The sequence below is a fragment of the Sus scrofa genome, chromosome 1 (assembly GCF_054392235.1).
Source record: "Sus scrofa isolate SSC_HxYL_T2T_F1_AM1 chromosome 1, Sscrofa_HxYL_maternal_Yorkshire_Landrace_v2.0, whole genome shotgun sequence".
Classification (NCBI taxonomy): Eukaryota; Metazoa; Chordata; class Mammalia; order Artiodactyla; family Suidae; genus Sus; species Sus scrofa.
Window position 1 is genome coordinate 40,648,527 of NC_139383.1, and position 18,002 is coordinate 40,666,528.

Genomic DNA, 18,002 nt, shown 5'->3' on the forward strand with positions numbered 1-18,002 from the left:
AAAAAGTGAAAAAACATTCCAGACATTCCATGACTTGGACATTTGGCAGCCTTCCTGGAGAACATCAATATCATTTCAGAAATGGTTGGAGCTCAAAACCTATGTTCTCACACATGATTCAGTGATGTCTTTTCAGAAAATATACACAATACAGAAAACTTTAAAAGTTGTTAGTGGATTTGTGTGTGTGTGTGTGTCTTTTTTTAGGGCCACACCCTCAGCATTTGGAGGTTTCCAGGCTAGGGGTTGAATTGGAGCTGTAGCTGCAGGCCTTCACCACAGCCACAGCAATGCAGGATCTGAGTCATATCTTTGACTTACACCATAGCTCACAGCAACGCCGGATCCTTAACCCACGGGTTTAAACCCGTGTCCTCATGGATACTAGTCAGGTTTGTTAACCGCCGAGCCACGACGGGAACTCCAGTGAACTTTTTTTTTGACAGGAAAGCTTATCAAATTTGCCTCTGCATATTCTGAAGTTGGTTTTGGTATGTTTGTTATCGGACATCTAAGTATCAGCTGGGATCCTTCCTCCCAGGAAACAGATGGCCCACTCACATCAGAGTAACTTAAGGAAGGTTTATTTACAAAGAGACTAATGATCAAGGTGTGAATGGAGTTTAGGAAACAAACAATCACGCAGGGGCCTAGGACCACCCACAACAGAGCTCTCCCTGCCCTCCCCTCCCTCCTTATGTTCTGAGAGGTAAGAGGAGGACTCACCAGGAAGTGATGAGAACAGAAGACCACCTGGAGAGGAGCGGGGTTTGTTCCTTTGGGAGCACAGCCAGCCCTGCCTAACTTCACCAGAAAGGAACCAAGGATTAAGTTCCCTGCCCTCAAACTCTTCCCTACATCCTACCTTCTGCTGGGATCCGCATTGACATGAAGTAAGAGGCTATGGGAGGCTCTCTGTTGTAATGCAAAGGGAGTTAACCCTTAGTGCCCCTCAGCATGCAGTGTTGTCTTTATCTGGGTGGAAATCCTGTGCCTGTGACCAGCGAGAACTGGGTCTCAACAGCTATCATATCATCATGGGGTAATTTCAATTCAGTCATTTTCCTCCCCTGAATCAAAAATATTGGCTACTTCTGCTATTCTTCATATAAGGAATTAATGAGGAAAAGAGTAGGAAAAAATTATGGAGTACCATAAAATGCAGCAGCTGAATTTTCCCCCAGTAGCCAGCCACTAGGATAAACAGATTATCATAACTATCTACTTTCACCATCCAATTCCATGCTCCCTTAGTTATTGCAGGTCTTTCAGCTAGATGAGGATTTTTCTGCCTGATGGGAGATGAAATTTCATTCTTCTTTTTTATGAATAGGCCCTCGTACCTTCGGTCCAGGTTATGCATTATGAGCCCACTGAAGGGTGTAAGTGGGAAGAAGGGTGTATTTGCTTATGAGGCAAGGGTGGCCCAGGAGAATTTGGAGATTCATAGTCCTTAACTTCATCTATATCTACCAAAATATCCCATTCAATGAGGCATGGTTCCATTGTTTCCTGATAATTGCCTTTCTGTTAGCATAGTAGATCTGGTGGATCTGATTTATAATTAGTTCTATGAATCTACAACCTTTACAATCATGCTGTGAGCTTGATCACCAGCTATATTTTCTGCACGAGTATAGGAGAGGGGGTGCCTTCAAAGTTATTCAGAAAACTTTCTGACTCTGCACATTTGTAATTTTATGTTCATATTTTTAATTATTTTGCCTTATCGATATTCTGTGGGACTGTCGAAAGAAACTAATGACTTTAAAATCTTAATTGTCAGAGCAGCTGTGTGTCACAGCCACTTGATCTCTGCAAACTCTCATCTCATGCAACCACAGTGTTAACTTGAATGTTTACAATGCTACAGTATGCCAAGCACTACTGCTACTCTATCTCTCTCGCACTCCCAGCAAAAAGGTTATCCCTGTACTCCTCAAATATATAATGTGCTAAGCCCAGAGTCTCGGTTCAAGGAGTCTATTTCCTGGGGCCACTTCTGCTACCAACTAATGTATCAGCAGAGTTTCCAGCAGAAAAGAAATCATTAGATGAGTATTTATTTAAAAAGTGATAGATAATAAAAGTTTGCCTGGGGTAAAAGCAAATCACCACAAATAGGGCAGGAATGGGGGCCAACAGCAGTGAGATGTTACCTCTCTTCATGCCAAAGGACTGAGGAATGGAGCCTGGAAAAAATAAAGTCCCAGACTTACCTGGAAGCCAGAGTACACCAGGTCCTGTTCGTGTAGCGTCTGCCACCCATCTGTGAGGCAGAGGGCAAATGGAAACAGAAGGAGAATGGCTCTGGAGGGTCACCTGCAGGTATGTGATACATGGTATTTCTTTGTATCCTCTTTTTCCTGCCTTGCCCCTAAACCATGCAGTCTCACCTTCTCTTTGAACTATCTGGTTTAATTATTTGCTGTCTCTAGTTTCCTGTTTATGTTCACATTTTTGTGACAGTATATTAAAACACACCCTTATGTTTGTGTTTCCTAAAATGTGCTCTGATATTTACATATCCATTCTCATACTCTTGCCCAGGTACAGGCAAATATACACATTCATTTATTTCTCCCTTTTGGTTATAACCAGTGACCGTATCTTGTGTGTCACTGGATTAACACCATAGACGTGTACACAGCTGATATTGTGCACATATTAATTACTTCTTAACTTTGAAAGATGATAATTCATAACTGTACTTGAAATGAAGAATAGTTCTAAAGCGTAATACGTCTTCCTTCCCTCTCTCTAGCACAAGCATGCTTTCTTTGATTTAAAACATTCAGTTTTCAGTTTGTTTCATCACCTGGGAGAAGTGCTGGCTTTGAAAATGTAATTTATGAAAGCATAACTTTCAAAAAGTGGCAAGAAAAATTTTTAGGTTTTTCTCATCCCATTACTTCAGTAATGAATTCTGATTTTCTTAATAAGAACAAGTTGTTTTATAAAAATCCCTTTTAATTATTTCAAATTTCTATCTGAAAAGGAGTGGGCTTGTCTACATAATTCTCCAAAGAGTGATCACAATAGACCACACCTAAGCTATCTGAAAAGCCAGGAAAATATATTGACCATCTTGATGTTTAGTTCCAGATAATTTCACCTCTGAACATTTCAAGTGTAACAATAATAAACTAGAAAGTAAACACCCTAAAAAACTATCTTGAAAACATCACTTTATATTTGTAAGATGTTACTGATGTGCAGGCATAGGGAATAAATACATCGTAACAGTGTTCCAAGCCTGTTCTTATTTTATAACAATTTAAAACTGAGATGGCAATGAGATTTTCAAGCTTTCCAGTCTCATAAATCACCATCAGGCATTTTTACCATTGTTTAATGTTTGCTCCCTAGAGAGATCATTATTATTTGGGACATAGAGTGTCTATATCATTTTACAATGTGAAAAGTAAAATATGAACACATTCTTGAAGGTAAGACAGCTTACCTCAAGTCATATCCCATGTCTATGCAAGAGAAATAAATAGAAACTTAGAAATTGTGATCCTTGTTTTTCTAGGGTGGCCATGTTAGACTACCCATATTTTCACTTCATCCTTCAGTGGGATGGATACCTTGTTGATAACTTTGTTGACCCTCTGTGTAGTCCTCCCGTTGACTTAGCAGTTGGCACAGATATGTCCTTTGTCTACTAGTTAGGTTTTGTGGAGAGTGATTTAAATAATGTTCATTCCAAATCTACATTTGTCAGGTTTCTACCCCTCTCTAGAAGCCGAGATAAAAATCAAAGACTAGGTGAAAACTTAAGTTCATTCCTGTTTTCCAGTTTTGAAAAAGGAGAGTTGAGGGGTAGAATGATTTTATTTTCCCTAGTTAAAAAAATGGAAGAAAAGGAAAGAAAAATCTTGCTGCTAGCATGTCAGTACCTTAATAATCAATAGGGGACACACCAATAGCTTCAGAACTGAGTATTTTTCTTTCTCGCCAAAGATGTGATTGATATAAGCCTCTGTAGATGCAAAGATGATTTTCAAACTCACTGCATAAGCCTGACTTAAGATAATTTTAAATAATGAGAACACATGTGATGTTAAAATAGCATTAAATATGAGTTAGAATTTGTTAGTGACAAAGGCCCTTTTAATGATGAATCTGGACAGGAAATGGTCATTAAAATCTAATCATATGCTTCTAATTGTGATGTAGTAATACTCTCTGCTGAAAGGCAATGTGATCAACTAAAGGAGATTGAGCAATAGTGGAATGGAAAAAGAATTAATAGCAGGCAGGGTAGTTTGAAACTTTTCTGAGGGCTTTTAGGAGAAAACATGTTGTAACCTGTTTTGCACTCGTAACCTAGAAGAACACTGATAGAAATTCGATGAAATAAAAAGTGGCAGAAATGGTTCCAGAAGTGGTGAGAAAGAGCCAGGATAAAAGACGATGGCTTTGCCAGCCACGCTGGCTGAAAGGTAGGTCCAAAAAAGAGACCTCACATTCCAAAGGCCCTCCCTTGACTCCGAGACCCACACTTTTCCCACTGCACCATGCACGTCCAGTAAATGTTGCCTAAGAAAATATTGGCTAAGAGGCCAATTTGGATTCGAAATTGGTTTGTCTGAAGCTAGAATTCACAGTTTTTACCACATCACTCTTCCTGCTCTAAAACCCTTCAGTGGCCTTCCTTTTAAATGTGCTGTGTAAACAAAGCGCATCATTCTTTCGGCATTCCATTGAGACTCCCTCACTCTCACCAGTTTCATCTCCCACTGCTTTCTACAGGAAGGGATCGCTGCATCCAAATCAGTCCATTGTTCAGCCTCTGTGCTCTTCTGCTTCCATATACTGTTACTCTGGATCTTCTCTCAAGTTGTTCCTCCATCTGGAACCCCCTCACTTCTGTCCTCGGTTTATTTCAATCTTACCCAATATTCAATGGTAAAGTAAAAAACGCACCTCTCTGTAGATGTTTTCTAAAGAGCCCAGCCAGTCCCCAGGTCTCATTTCCTTCTCTGGACACCTACAGTACAACCCGTGAAACCACTGATTGAATCTTTATTAGATTCTGCTTAGTGTTGTGTGCTATCATTCTTAGAAAGCCTCTACAACAGTGCAAAACCCCAAATCACACCAAAGTGCCTCCATTGTGAAGAATTAAATAAATAAGCTCTCATGCAATGTCACGTGTAGCAAATGCACCATACAGCTTATAGAGGGCTTTCACTTACCTCACCATGAAGTTTTGGATAAACAAGCTCTCAAACTCCCAGACTATAGAGTTTATAGAGGGCTTTCACATATAATATCTTACTTCACAGTGCCCTTGGAGGAAGGTCTGACAGATATTATGATCTTTATTTTACAGATGAGGAAGCTAAACTAAGGAATCATGAGTGATTTACTCAAGGTCACACTGACTACAGGGCAGCATGGGGATTTAGAGCCATTTGTTAATGCTCATTTGGCTTAATGGCTTTCTTCTTTCTGTACTTGATCATGTCAATTTTATAGTTTTAAACTTGTGATTCGGAGTTTGGATAGATTATTAAAATGACAGAGGAAAAAAATCTTCATACTAAGAGATCACAGAGATACAAAGCTAATAAACATAATAAAGGCATATGATTAATACTTTAAGTGACTTGGCAATTGTAAAACAAGAGCGAGCATGAAAGAGCTCTTAATGTTGAATTAAATCATGAAGACTAAGTGTGCCAGAAAGAGCAGTAAGATGAAAGTCTGGGAACTATGGTTCTGAGTTAAGTATGATTTAGGTTTTTTCTTAAATGTTCAATCGTGTACTGCAAGATGAAAGGACATATTATTCAAAATCCATTAAAAATTAGAAAAATATATGTTCACAAGATTCTGTTGACTAACCTGTTCCAGTGTTGAATTGCTAATATTCTTACCTGCAAGCTCTGAGCAGGCATAGTTCTGAGTATGTTTCATGGATCATCTACTACCTCTTACAACAGAGTTCAGAAATATTATTACCCCAACTTTTCAGAGAAACTGAGATGAGAACAAGCGTTGATATAGGTGAGTTCTTCAACATACACTCCCTCACCCCTAAGCCCAAGCTAAACTCTGTATAATCACCCTTGGAGTAAGGAAAATCTGAATCCAATGATTTTAGTACATTTTCAGTTAAAGTAAATATATTTGGGCTGCATTGTGCTTCTTAATAACTGTCCATTAGTTTAAAAAATAAGAACATTCCTTGAGTTCTTGCTAAAACTGTATATAACTTCAAGGACTTAATATTTCCCTAGAGAACTTAAAAGTCAAGTTTGGGACAAAGCAGTCTCCAATACAAGCTCTTCTGTGCTTTGCAGTGTCTGCACATCTGTTTGCTGCCACATATGTAAGAAAGGAACACATGTGGCTAAGTTAGGATTGCCAAGTGTCTCTGATTCTGAAAGGCAAGGTTTTAGTTTGTTTTAGGAGGACATCCTGGTCTCAGTGGTCTTCAGCCTTGTTCAGTTTAACCATAAATGCAGAGGTTAACAATTTTCTGGGAATATAACACAGTTTTTCTGTCTTAAAATAAGTGATTGTTACTCTTGTGGATGATCCATCTTCAAGCATGTTTGTGTTTGTGACCTCCCTTGTGGTACTGGCAGTAAACAGTGAGAGCTAACAAACGGCTGTTTGAAATAACACAGATCCAGGCTTGAATCTCAACCCTTCTTTTTACTGTGTGGTACGGAGATCTGGCTCGTCAGCAGGAATTCCACTCATAGCACCTGCCGTACTGCCCTGTGAATCCCAGTATTCCTGGGATGAATTTCACTGTGATACAATTAAAACAATCCTTACCTAGATGGGTCTTTTCGTGAGCTGGGAAAAAATGAACACAAGTATGGTTTTCAATCAGGTGAGCCCCTGCCGGGGAAAAAAATATGTATATATAAATGGAATACTTTGAACCACATTTAGGCATTCCCCTTTGTAATTAGCCCAAAGCAATGTACTGAACATTAGTAGATGCCTTAAAAAAAATGGTGGAATAATTGATTCTGGTATAACCCCTTCTTATGTGGGTTGAGCCATGTGGGTCAGTTCTTCCCCTCAAAACCCTAAAGAGCTGATAGTTGAAATTATGGATGTTTAAAACTAACGCTCAAGGAGTTCCTGTTATGACACAGAGGAAACGAATCTGACTAGTATCCATGAGGATGCAGGTAAGATCCCTGGCCTTGCTCAGTGGGTTGGGGATCTAGCGTTGCTGAGAGCTGTGGTGTAGGTTGCAGACACAGCTTGGATCCCACATTGCTGTGGCTGTGGTGCAGGCCAGCAGCTGTGGCTTCGATTCGACCTCCAGCCTGGAAACTTCCATGTGCCAGCCCTAAAAAACAATTAAATAATTAATTAAAACTAGGGCTTAAAAAAATAAGAGGCTTAGAAATTGTGCTCAGCCTACAGTGAATCCACAATAAAAGGACATGCTAGAAATTGCACTAAATTGAATAATAAATCACAAGTTATCTACTTTTTTACTCTTTTACTTTTGTCTCTTTGATTCTAAATCTTCTACTTATCACCTTTGTTACCTAGAAGAGAGCTGGGTGCTGAACTTTCTGGATGGTGCTATTAGCGGCAGTTCCAATTAGCAAAAGTTGTGACTCAAGGTGGCTCTTCCTCCCCTGCTTCTCATCCTTTGCTCTGCTCTCAGTGATAGTTCTGTTACCAATGGTTTCTCTCTAGGCAGCAGTTCCTGTGATAGTTGTTTCCAGCGACAACCCTCTAAACATCTAATGCAATATCTAACACCCTCTAAAATCCTTAGTTTGGTTCTGGATCCCTTTGAAGGTGAAATACTACTGTGATCATCTCTGTAGGGCAGTTTATAACATTTATCACATTCCTTAACATTTGTTGAACACCTACAATATTGTAAACATTGCAGAAACAGTAATGAACACTCCGGTTGGAATCTCTGTAATAGGAAGCATGCGGTAAGGTAAGGAGAGGCACTTACCCCGTGAAGTTCTCTAGACAGTTGGGTTCAGTGTTCCCCTAGTAGCATCAGGAAGTTGACCTGTACATCTTTAGAGGCTTTCACAGCCTGGAAGAAGAGTACACTGCCCTCGACTCCTTGTTGCTTAGAGTAGGCTTCTATGCCTAGTCATGATGCCAGGATGCTCCACCTCAAGGTGTTCCAGAGGAAAGCCATTCACTCTCTCCTAGGTAGGTCCAAACCCAGGTTACTAGAAAAGGTGGTGATTCTTCTTCATGTGCTTCAGGATAGATGGCACATACAGAAAAGAAATGCTGGTGTAACTTTGGCTTTTTTTTAGTTTTCCAAGATAGTTATGCAAAATGAATTAATTGGCTTTTCAAAAATGGTAAGTACTTAGCCTGTGTTTCAGTCTTCTTCATGAGTCCTACCCAATGCAACCAAAAAAAAAAATTACAAAAGAGGTAATTCACTAATATCTTTCTTTTTGACATTTTGAGTAGAGAAAGGCAAACACAGTGGAGAAGGAATGTTACCCAGTTCCCTTTGATTCAATTGTATTTCTGTGGGCTTACTGTAAATCCTATGGCTTAAGCCTGAGTTACTTGGGTCAAAGTAGTGCTGTTGTCAATTGTCTCCATATAAGTGAAGATCTTATAATTGTTTTCATATTCCTTGTCTTCTAAAATTTTAATAACATAAAAAATTATGTACGTATTCAAGAGCGAGCACATAAACCCAAGCAGATTATATATTAAAACAATTCTTCATAGAGTTCCAAAGTAATTTTCTTCACATTACATCGTATGTCACTGCTTATCTTTCTAGTTTTGTTTGTCATATATAGGTCTATTGTTTTACATGCATTGTTTACTTCACAGAGGATGATGGATAGATAGATAGATAGATAGATAGATAGATAGACACACAGGTGGAACTAGTGGCACATACATCAGGCTATATTCTGCTGAATATTTTTATGCATCATTTTCTAAAGCAGTAACTCCACGTAAGACATCCAGACTAAGTATGGGAGACCACATTATTGCTAACATCAAAAAGCAATAAAATAAAACTTTCCAAGGTTTTAAGCTTTGAAACTCTTAATGTGGTTAACTAAAAATGATTTCCTGTTTCCAAAAAGTTTTTTTTTTTTTTTTCTGCAAGAAAATCCTCTCTCTGGAAGTATCAGATGTCCTCATAGTTATTTTATATTACTGCCCAGAAGAATCTGGGCAGAAAAAGAAAAGAAAGAAAGTAGGAAAGGCCAACAGAGGACAGGAAACCTCTCTTGGAATTTCAAAGGCAGCAAAATGTGGAATAAGTTAGTTATGCCAAGACATTTTATATAGAAAGCCTGAAGAACTGAGTAGAGAAAAGAAATATTCATATGAATAACCATGTAGTCATTGTACATGTAGCTTCATGTTATATAAATTAAGCTGAAAAAGGAGAAAACAAAACTTCTTACAAGAGATGTTTAGGAAATATTTAGTACATATAAATGGATGAATAATTAGAAGACAGGAAATTAAGAGTAGCTACTCAAAATGTTCCTAAAATGCCATAGTTCTTGCTGTTGCTGCTTTTCTTAATTTTTTTGTATTAAAAATGTGTGTATTAGAGTTTCCAGTGAAATAGAACCTATATATATAACACAATATATATATAATTTTAATATAAATTAAAATATATTAATAGTTTAAAATTTTCATAACCTGTACTAGAATGGAAGGAAATTAATGTAATAATATAGAGGATCTAGAAACCACCACATATATATCAAAATTTAACATATGACAAAGGTACCATCTCAAATGACTGAGAAAGAAAAGCTTATTTAGCAAAAAAACCTAACCAACCACTTGAGAAAATAAAAGATCCCTACCTCATGCCATGTAGCAAAATAAATTACAAATTTACTGCAATTAAATATTAAACATTGAAACCCTGAGATGCTAGAAGAAATATAATGACTATATCATTTTGAGGTGAGATATAGTACTTTAAATCATAAATGATGTATTTATGAAATTAGATATACTTTCCAAAACGAACACAAATTTGGTAAGAAGAGTAGCATTGGTTTACATTTTGCAAATCCCTTTAATGTCTGGCTTAATAGAAAACATCTGGATTTTTATATCTGCTCTGCATTCATCTGTTGTGATATCATATGTCATGTAGCTTCTGGAAAACTCCATTGTAAACTTGTGAAGGAATTAAAGTGAAAAAGTCAGATGTATCTTAGTATTATTATGAAAATAGTTTTGACATTTTAGGCCTCCATGAAAGATCTCTAGACTCCAAGGGGACTCTGAATCATACTTTGGAAACTGCTGTTATAGATTATAATGTTAATCTTTGAATTGATAATATATCTAAGAGACAATTTCATTTGCATTACTCTGTAAAGGATTTATCTGCATTATGTGTAGTTTTCTATAAATTATCAGTTTCCTATCACTCTGGAGTTGCAAAATAGCCTAAGCAATCAAAGATGTACACTCTTTTTGAAATTTATTTTATTACTCAATGAATTTATTACATTTATAGTTGTACAATGATCATCACAATCCAATTTTATAGGATTTCCATCCCACAACACAACCCCAGTGCACCCCCCCACCCCCGAACTGTTTCCTTTGGAAACCATAAGTTTTTCAAAGTCTGTGAGTCAGTATCTGTTCTGCAAAGAAGTACACTCTTAAAGAACAGGATAATCCCTTGCAAGGTATGAAAGGACACCTATAATCCTATAATCTCTTCTGCCCCTTTTTCAATCTATCCTTCTTCCTACCACATGGCATCACTGGCGCTACCACATTAAACATGCTGATGTGCAAAAATGAGTTGGGGAAATTTATGGATGGTAATAAAATGAAAGGAAAGGAAAATTGGAACTCCCTCCAATGTACTTAATGTAGTTACTCCTTTATACTTTCACACTTAGGTTCTCACAAAACTCCTTCCTTCCAGTCCTGTTTTTAAAAAATTACATTTCCCAGAGTTCCTGGCTTAGCAGAAATGAATCTGACTAGCGTACATGAGGATGCCGGTTTGATCCCTGGCCTTGCTCAGTGGGTTAAGGATCTGGTGTTGCCGTGAGCTGTAGTGTAAACAGTGAGCTGTGGTGTAGGCAGACTCGGCTCAGATACCGAGTTGCTATGGCTGTGGCGTAGGCTGGTAGCTACAGCTCTGATTCAACCCCTAGCCTGGAAACCTCTATATGCTGTGGGAGTGGCCCTAAAAAAGAGAATACATACATAAATAAATAAAAATTACATTTCCCTAAAGAAATCCTTCTTCATCTTCCTGTTTTGGTCTTTGCCCTTGTTTGGGAACTCTTACCACTTTCTTCAGCAGGTAAATATTTCTTTTTGGTCTTTTTATTATCTGGCAATTTGAAGGATATCTCTAACTTTGGTTAAATGTTTATGAGAATCCCTTTTGTTCAGGAAGTTGAGATGCATTCCTATTACACGATTAAAAGTAAATATGACTACTTCAATCCTGGTTCAGTAAGTACTCCAGAGGAAAGCATAGCTTCTTCTCACCCTAGATCATCTAGTAATTACCATGGTCAGCCCTAAGATTACAAAGCCAAATCTCAAGTCCAGGATACATTCATGCACGCATACACAGGGTGTGTGTGTGTGTGTGTGTGTGTGTGTGTGTGTGTGAAATATGAGTCTAGGAGGTTATGGCTCATGGTAATGAACCTGAATAGTATCCATGAGGATGCAGGTTTGATCCTTGGCCTCACTCGGTGGGTTAAGGATCCGGCATTACCATCAGCTATGATAGAGGTTGCAGATGTGGCTTGGATCCTGCATTGTTGTGGCTGTGGCGTAGGCCGCAGCTACAGCTCTGATTCCATCCCTTGTCTGCGAACTTCCATGTGCCATGGGTGTGGCCCTAGAAATAAAAAATAATAATAAAAATAAAAAAGGAAGAAAAAGAAAAGGATATTTTTAAACCTTTTATCTTTACTTTGTCCTGTCCTTCTCAAAACAATAGACTCTATCATTATTATTCTCAGAGCATTTGAACTTTTCATGCCCCAACTTAGCATAGAATGATTGCAAAGATGTCTTATTAAGTATAAGTGGCTTGGCCTTAGTGTCCCTTCCTGAGAAATAGCAGCTTCAATTAAATTCATCACGATTTCCTCTTCTAAAAGTATGTGTTTGAAAAGGGAAGAACAGCAGATAGGGAGCACTCCGGTTTAGATATAGTACATGCACAAAAAACACCAACAACATCAACAAGAGTAAGACTGAGCAGATATTTGAAAATTTATCAACATTGCACTACTTTAATTTGCAATTTAAATGATGACAGGAAGGACAAGTCAGTGCATATTCTCATTACCAACAATCCTAAATTATTCATCTTAAATCTGACTTCAGGACAATGGAGCTACTTGCTTCATGTGGTCAGTACAAAACTAGAGTCGTGAGGAGGTCTAAGCATGATTCTAGAGACAGCATGGGGTTCTTAACCTGCTGAGCCACAACAGGAACTTCCGTGAAGCTTTTAGTTTAAATAAGGATTGGCAAACTCTAATCCATGGATCAAATCTGACCCTTTACTGTTTTTATTTTATTTTATTTTTGATTTTTAGGGCTGCACCAGCGGCATATGGAGGTTCCCAGGCTAGGGGTCGAATTGGAGCTGCAGCTGCAAGCCTATACCACAGCCACAACAACTCAGGTTCTGAGCTGTGTCTGTGACCTACATCACAGCTCACAGCCACATCGGATCCTTAACCCACTGAATGAAGCCACGAATCAAACCTGCTACCTCATGGTTCCTAGTCGGATTTGTTTCTGCTGCACCACGACAGGAACTCCTGCTGTTTTTATAGTATAGTCTGATGAGCTAAGAATAAGTTTCTTGTTTTTAAATGCTTGAGATTAATCCAAAAGCATAGTGATATTTCATGACACATGAAATCAAATTTCAGTATTTATAAATAAAATAATATTGGAACAGCCACAGTCATTTATTTATTTAATCTATCATTGCTTTCATGCTGTACTGGCATGTAGCTGCAACAGAGATGGTGTGTGATACTCTCATCTCTTCACACCCCTGTTCCAGGAACTACCAATCACAGCAATGTGATTATAAATCAACCGTGTTTCAAATGCCATGCACATTGCTGTACCACGACATGATTTTATAAATCACCAGTGAGTATGTGTCTATCATGTCAACACAAGAAAAGAGAAAATTGGACTTTGAAATTTATGCTTATAAGGCACAGTGGAGCATGGGTTATTTTATTATTGAATTAGACGGCAAAGAATGGTGTTTATTATGTAGTCACACTATGACTATGCTAAAATACTACATACAATATGCATCAACATTACCAAGCATTCTATTACAATATTTCCAACTCAGAGAAAAGCAGTGATCAGAAAAATTAGAAAGTGTAATGTGGGGTATTTCTTCATAGCAGAATTTCTTCATAAAAATAAAATATTAAAGTGAGACAGCACCAAAGTAACTACCCAGGTTGCTCATTTGTTAGCTAGGCAAGGAAAGACACTTAGCATGGTGAATTAATTGGATCATATTTGATTGCAACGGTTGAGGAGTTGTATCTAGAGAAAATTGGCCTGTGTAAGCCTTTTAGCTTTAAAAGACATAGCTTTTATAGCTTTAAGCTATAATATGCCTTTTGGTGGGAGTATTTGTTCAAAGGATTGGGGATGTAGAGAACAACTTCAGTAGTCAATTAAAAATTAAAGGAAATTATGTTTGGTGGTTTTCTTTGGTTCTTGATGAATTAACAGATGTTACCAGTACTTCTCAATTATTATTCATTTGAGAAATCAATGCCGACTTTGTTTTTGACATGATTGAAGAATTAGAGTTTATGGACAGCCTGTGTGGTATAATTACAGGAGAGAATATTTTCCCCCAAAATTGAGAACACTAATTCAGTACAATCTGCAGTGTAATCTTCTAAAATGTGTTACAACAAATGGTGGGAATAAATATGTATGAAGCAGAAAATGTCTTCGTTGGACAAATTTACTAAGCTTGGGAAAATTTCTTGAACAAGAACTTCCCTGAATCAGTATTATTGAATACTGAATAGTTTTGGAAGGTCGTTTTTGCTGCAGCCTTAATAATGTCTCATAATGAGTTGAATCGAAAGTTACAGGCAATATAGAGTTTATATGTGAAGCTTACACTGCAGCAAAGATATTTTGACAATATTTTCTTGGATGACAAATAACTTTAAACTGTCTTACACACATCATGTGCTGGCAAAAGTTAAAACAAGAGTCGAGATTTTTATCCCCATACAAATTTAGAGCAAGTATATCTTTGGAACTCAAACTACAGTTTCAGCAGCATTTTTCAGACCTTGATGCAAGTGAAAAAGAAATTTCATTATTTTAAATCCATTTCACTGTACATTTGAGATGCTTTCACCTAACCTTGGATTTTAAGTTATTAATGTGAGGTATAATGACATGCTAAAAGGCAAATATCAAAGAGGAATCTAACAGAATCCTATTAACGTATTTCACGTTTTAAATATGATTACAATCGTACACTGGTGTATTGATAACAGTATCTGGCAGTATTATCTCTGTGAAAAGACATTTTGAAAGATGAAATACAGAAAATCTCACTACAGATAGCATTAACAGATGAATGTTTGTAATTGATATATATATATATATATTTTTTTTTTTTTTTTTTGCCCGCACATGCTGTGCAGGGAAATGCCTGGGCCAGCAACTGAACCTGCGCCACAGCCACACCAGATCCTTAACCCACTCTACCACAAGGAGACTCTGGTAATTGATTTGGATGATAGGGAACAACACTAACTTTGAACTCCAGTGAAGCAAAATGTAATACCCCTCCCTTAAAAAAGAAAAGTCCTTTTTTTTTTTCCCATTTATAGTGCTGTATTACAAAATATTATTTTGTAGTCCTCAAAATAATTTGACTACTGGAGTACTCAACTACTATCATTATGTTTGCATTTCATCAATTAAAAGTATGTAGAAATTTGTTATCTTTCTCTTCATGTAAGTACCTACATGCTATTAATGTAATAATAAAAGATTTATTATCTGCAATTTACAGAAAAATTTTGCTGACATCTGATTTAAATGAAGTAATTTTGAATTCTGTTTTCACCAGCAAAATGCAGAAAAAACTGATAGCAGGAAGAAAGAGCTGGAGGCCACAGACCACGAGATTGGGATGGTCACTGCCTGGAGGACTGCTCAAAGAGATTGGCTGCAAAGGGTCATAGCTGAGGTTTTCTTCTCCCAAAAGAGAGCAGAGGCTAGCATAAGGATTAATTCTCTTATTTTCAGAAATAACCAGAGGTCTTTGAGTATCTTTGATCACAAGAAAGGACTGGACCAAAGTTAAGTTTTTTAATTTGCACAAATAAAAAAATGAAACCTTATTTTATTTCCAAATTTTTCTAAAACCAGACATGGCTTATTCATACATAGAAATTCTGAAGGGTGTCCACCAATATGTTAATATTGGTTCTCTATGGGTCAGGGGGGATTATAGGTTATTTTATTATTTTCTTTAATCTTTTTTCCCTGATCTTTCAACAGTAGATTCTTGTTATTTTACTCTTTCACTCATCTTTATCATTTTCCCCCATGATATTTCAACAGAGATTATATTTTATTTTAAAATTAATACTTAAAAAATACTCCATTTTAAAGTATTTTCTTATGTATTAATGTTCCAAAATCATCCTAGGAGAGGACAAATTTTTACTATTTATTTTCAGATTACTTATGAACAAAAAGTTGAAAGAAAGAAGGATCAGTAAGCTAGCTCTCTTGTTTCTCCTGTAAACATTTTCTTTTATTTTATTCCTTCAAGAAAATAAATTTTAAAAAAAATTAAAGGAATGTCCATATACAGACTAGGAAATAATGTTCTTATGTAACCAAATACATCATTAACAAATGCAGAAGTTACCATCGTTGCTAAAAGAAATACGAGCTTTTTTTCTTGGAAAAAAAAAAGTATATTTAAGACAGTCTAGACAAAAGGTATTAACAGACTTCTTGCCACGACATTTTTAAAAAAACCTTTTTAGATGTTCCCTTCAGGCACAGTGGGTTAAGGAAGGATCCAGTGTTGTCCTACAGCAGCTTCAGTTGCTGCTGTGGTGAGGGTTTGATCCCTGGCCTGGCACATGCTGCAGGCATGGTCAAAAAAAAAGCGACAACAAAAAAACTTAAAATAGAATTAAAAAGTTATTTTTGTGTGCATTGGTAAAAATTGCTTTTTTTTAAAAAAAAAAATGTAATCTATTTACATTTTCCCAACTTGTTCTTGTTCACAGCCCTCACAGTTTTGAATTACTCTTAGATTATGAGTTAATGATGTGCCAAATGTCTTTCCCATGCTAATACAGTCATGTGTACATATCTCTGAGCCTGAGAACACATCAGGTTCTAGAAGAAGTTGTCGTAGAGACCCTGCAGCACGGCCAGGTTAACCACACTGTCACACTCACGGATACTGAGACACCATCACTTTCCTTCCCGTGACTTTCTGTTTGTTTCAGTAGAGTTATATATTTAGAAGGAAACTATATGTTTTTCTAAACAGAAATTTGTGTTTGTTTATTCTTTTTTTTTTTTTTTTTTTGTCTTTTTGCTATTTCTTTGGGCCGCTCCTGCGGCATATGGAGGTTCCCAGGCTAGGGGTCGAATCGGAGCTGTAGCCACCAGCCTACACCAGAGCCACAGCAACGTGGGATCCGAGCCGCGTCTGCAACCTACACCACAGCTCACGGCAATGCCGGATCGTTAACCCACTGAGCAAGGGCAGGGACTGAACCCGCAACCTCATGGTTCCTAGTCGGATTCGTTAACCACTGCGCCACGACGGGAACTCCAGTGTTTGTTTATTCTGTTGACATAGAGAACACTTAGAAATTTTGAATAATTTCATTGCTAAGAGATGACATTGACCAATGTGAGTATCATTGTAGATGCCTAATAAATTGCATGTTTAAAATCACGAGTTTACTTTTTCTGAAACTAAGGTCAACTCTTCTTCATGTCTTCTTACTAGCCTGCAGGATTTTCAAATAGAAATAAAGAAGATGTGGAGAAAATCAGAACAAGGACTATTCAAAGTTTTTCACTTCATTTCCCAACATCTTAAAAAGAAAACAGACTTTGTACAGACCAGCGTGAAAAGATTATGTCTGTTCTGAACATAGCCAGGCCAGGGAAATAACAGCTTTTCATTTAGTACTCATTTGCAAGTTTATCATCCAAAAGATAATATTTACCAGTCCTAAAGTCTTCAAAGATAAGGAGGATAAAGGAAGATTTTTTAATAATAATTTCTTTAGATTTTATGTGAAGAGAGCACAGACTCACCAATGGTTCTTTTTGTCAGCAAACCTCTGGGAGGTACATTAGGATTAAGGTGGGCTTTGAACTAATGTGTTCAAACATGGAGTTTGCTCATGTACGAAAAAAAAAAAAGATCAAGTCAAAGCTAGTCTTTATCACTTGTCTAGCACTCAAATCATGTACCCTCCATGGAAAGCTGTTTGTTTCACCCACAAAGTATTTGCTTTGCTTTACCTTACAGAAGTATGAGATGAGCATTCAAAATAGCCTGTCTTCCTTCATTTTCTTGGCTTTATAACATTAAAAAAGTAGCTCACTTTTTGAAAAAGCATAATTTTTAGAGTTCCCTGGTGGCTCAGTGGGTTAAGGATCCACCGTTGTCACTACTGTGACTCTGGGTATGGCTGCAGCATCAGTTTGATCCCTGGCCTGGGAATTTCCATATGCCATGGGTACAATAAAAAAAAAACATAAAATAAAAATTACATTTTATGTCATTACTCTATAAATTAAGTCTTTCCCGTTAATAATAAAAACACATAATAATCACAGAGAGAAGGTTTTCCTGAGGATGAGAAATACACAGCAAATTCCATTTGTTTATTCAGTATTTTGCTTCGCTTCATAAAATACCTAAAGACATTTGGCTTATCCAGTTATTATTTCTTTTAAGGAAG

At 37.1% G+C, this 18,002-nt stretch overlaps 2 long non-coding RNA genes across 6 annotated transcripts in view; one reads left to right on the plus strand and one right to left on the minus strand.

Annotated features, from left to right (window-relative positions):
* The window catches only part of LOC146406045 (uncharacterized), a 181,690-nt gene extending 179,267 nt beyond the window's left edge, over positions 1-2,423 (minus strand). Inside the window, exon 1 of one of the 5 annotated variants that reach the window (XR_014839875.1) lies at positions 727-870. This is a non-coding gene — a long non-coding RNA (uncharacterized LOC146406045). Of the gene's footprint in view, positions 1-726; positions 925-2,219 lie in introns of those variants that run through there. The other 4 variants (XR_014839886.1, XR_014839877.1, XR_014839876.1 and 1 more) reach the window with 4 other exon arrangements.
* On the plus strand, positions 1,875-17,084 carry LOC110260218 (uncharacterized). The gene is made up of 3 exons (XR_002343077.2): positions 1,875-2,328; positions 15,119-16,573; positions 16,859-17,084. It is a non-coding gene; the product is annotated as an uncharacterized LOC110260218 (long non-coding RNA).
* The last annotated feature ends 918 nt before the right edge of the window (positions 17,085-18,002 follow it).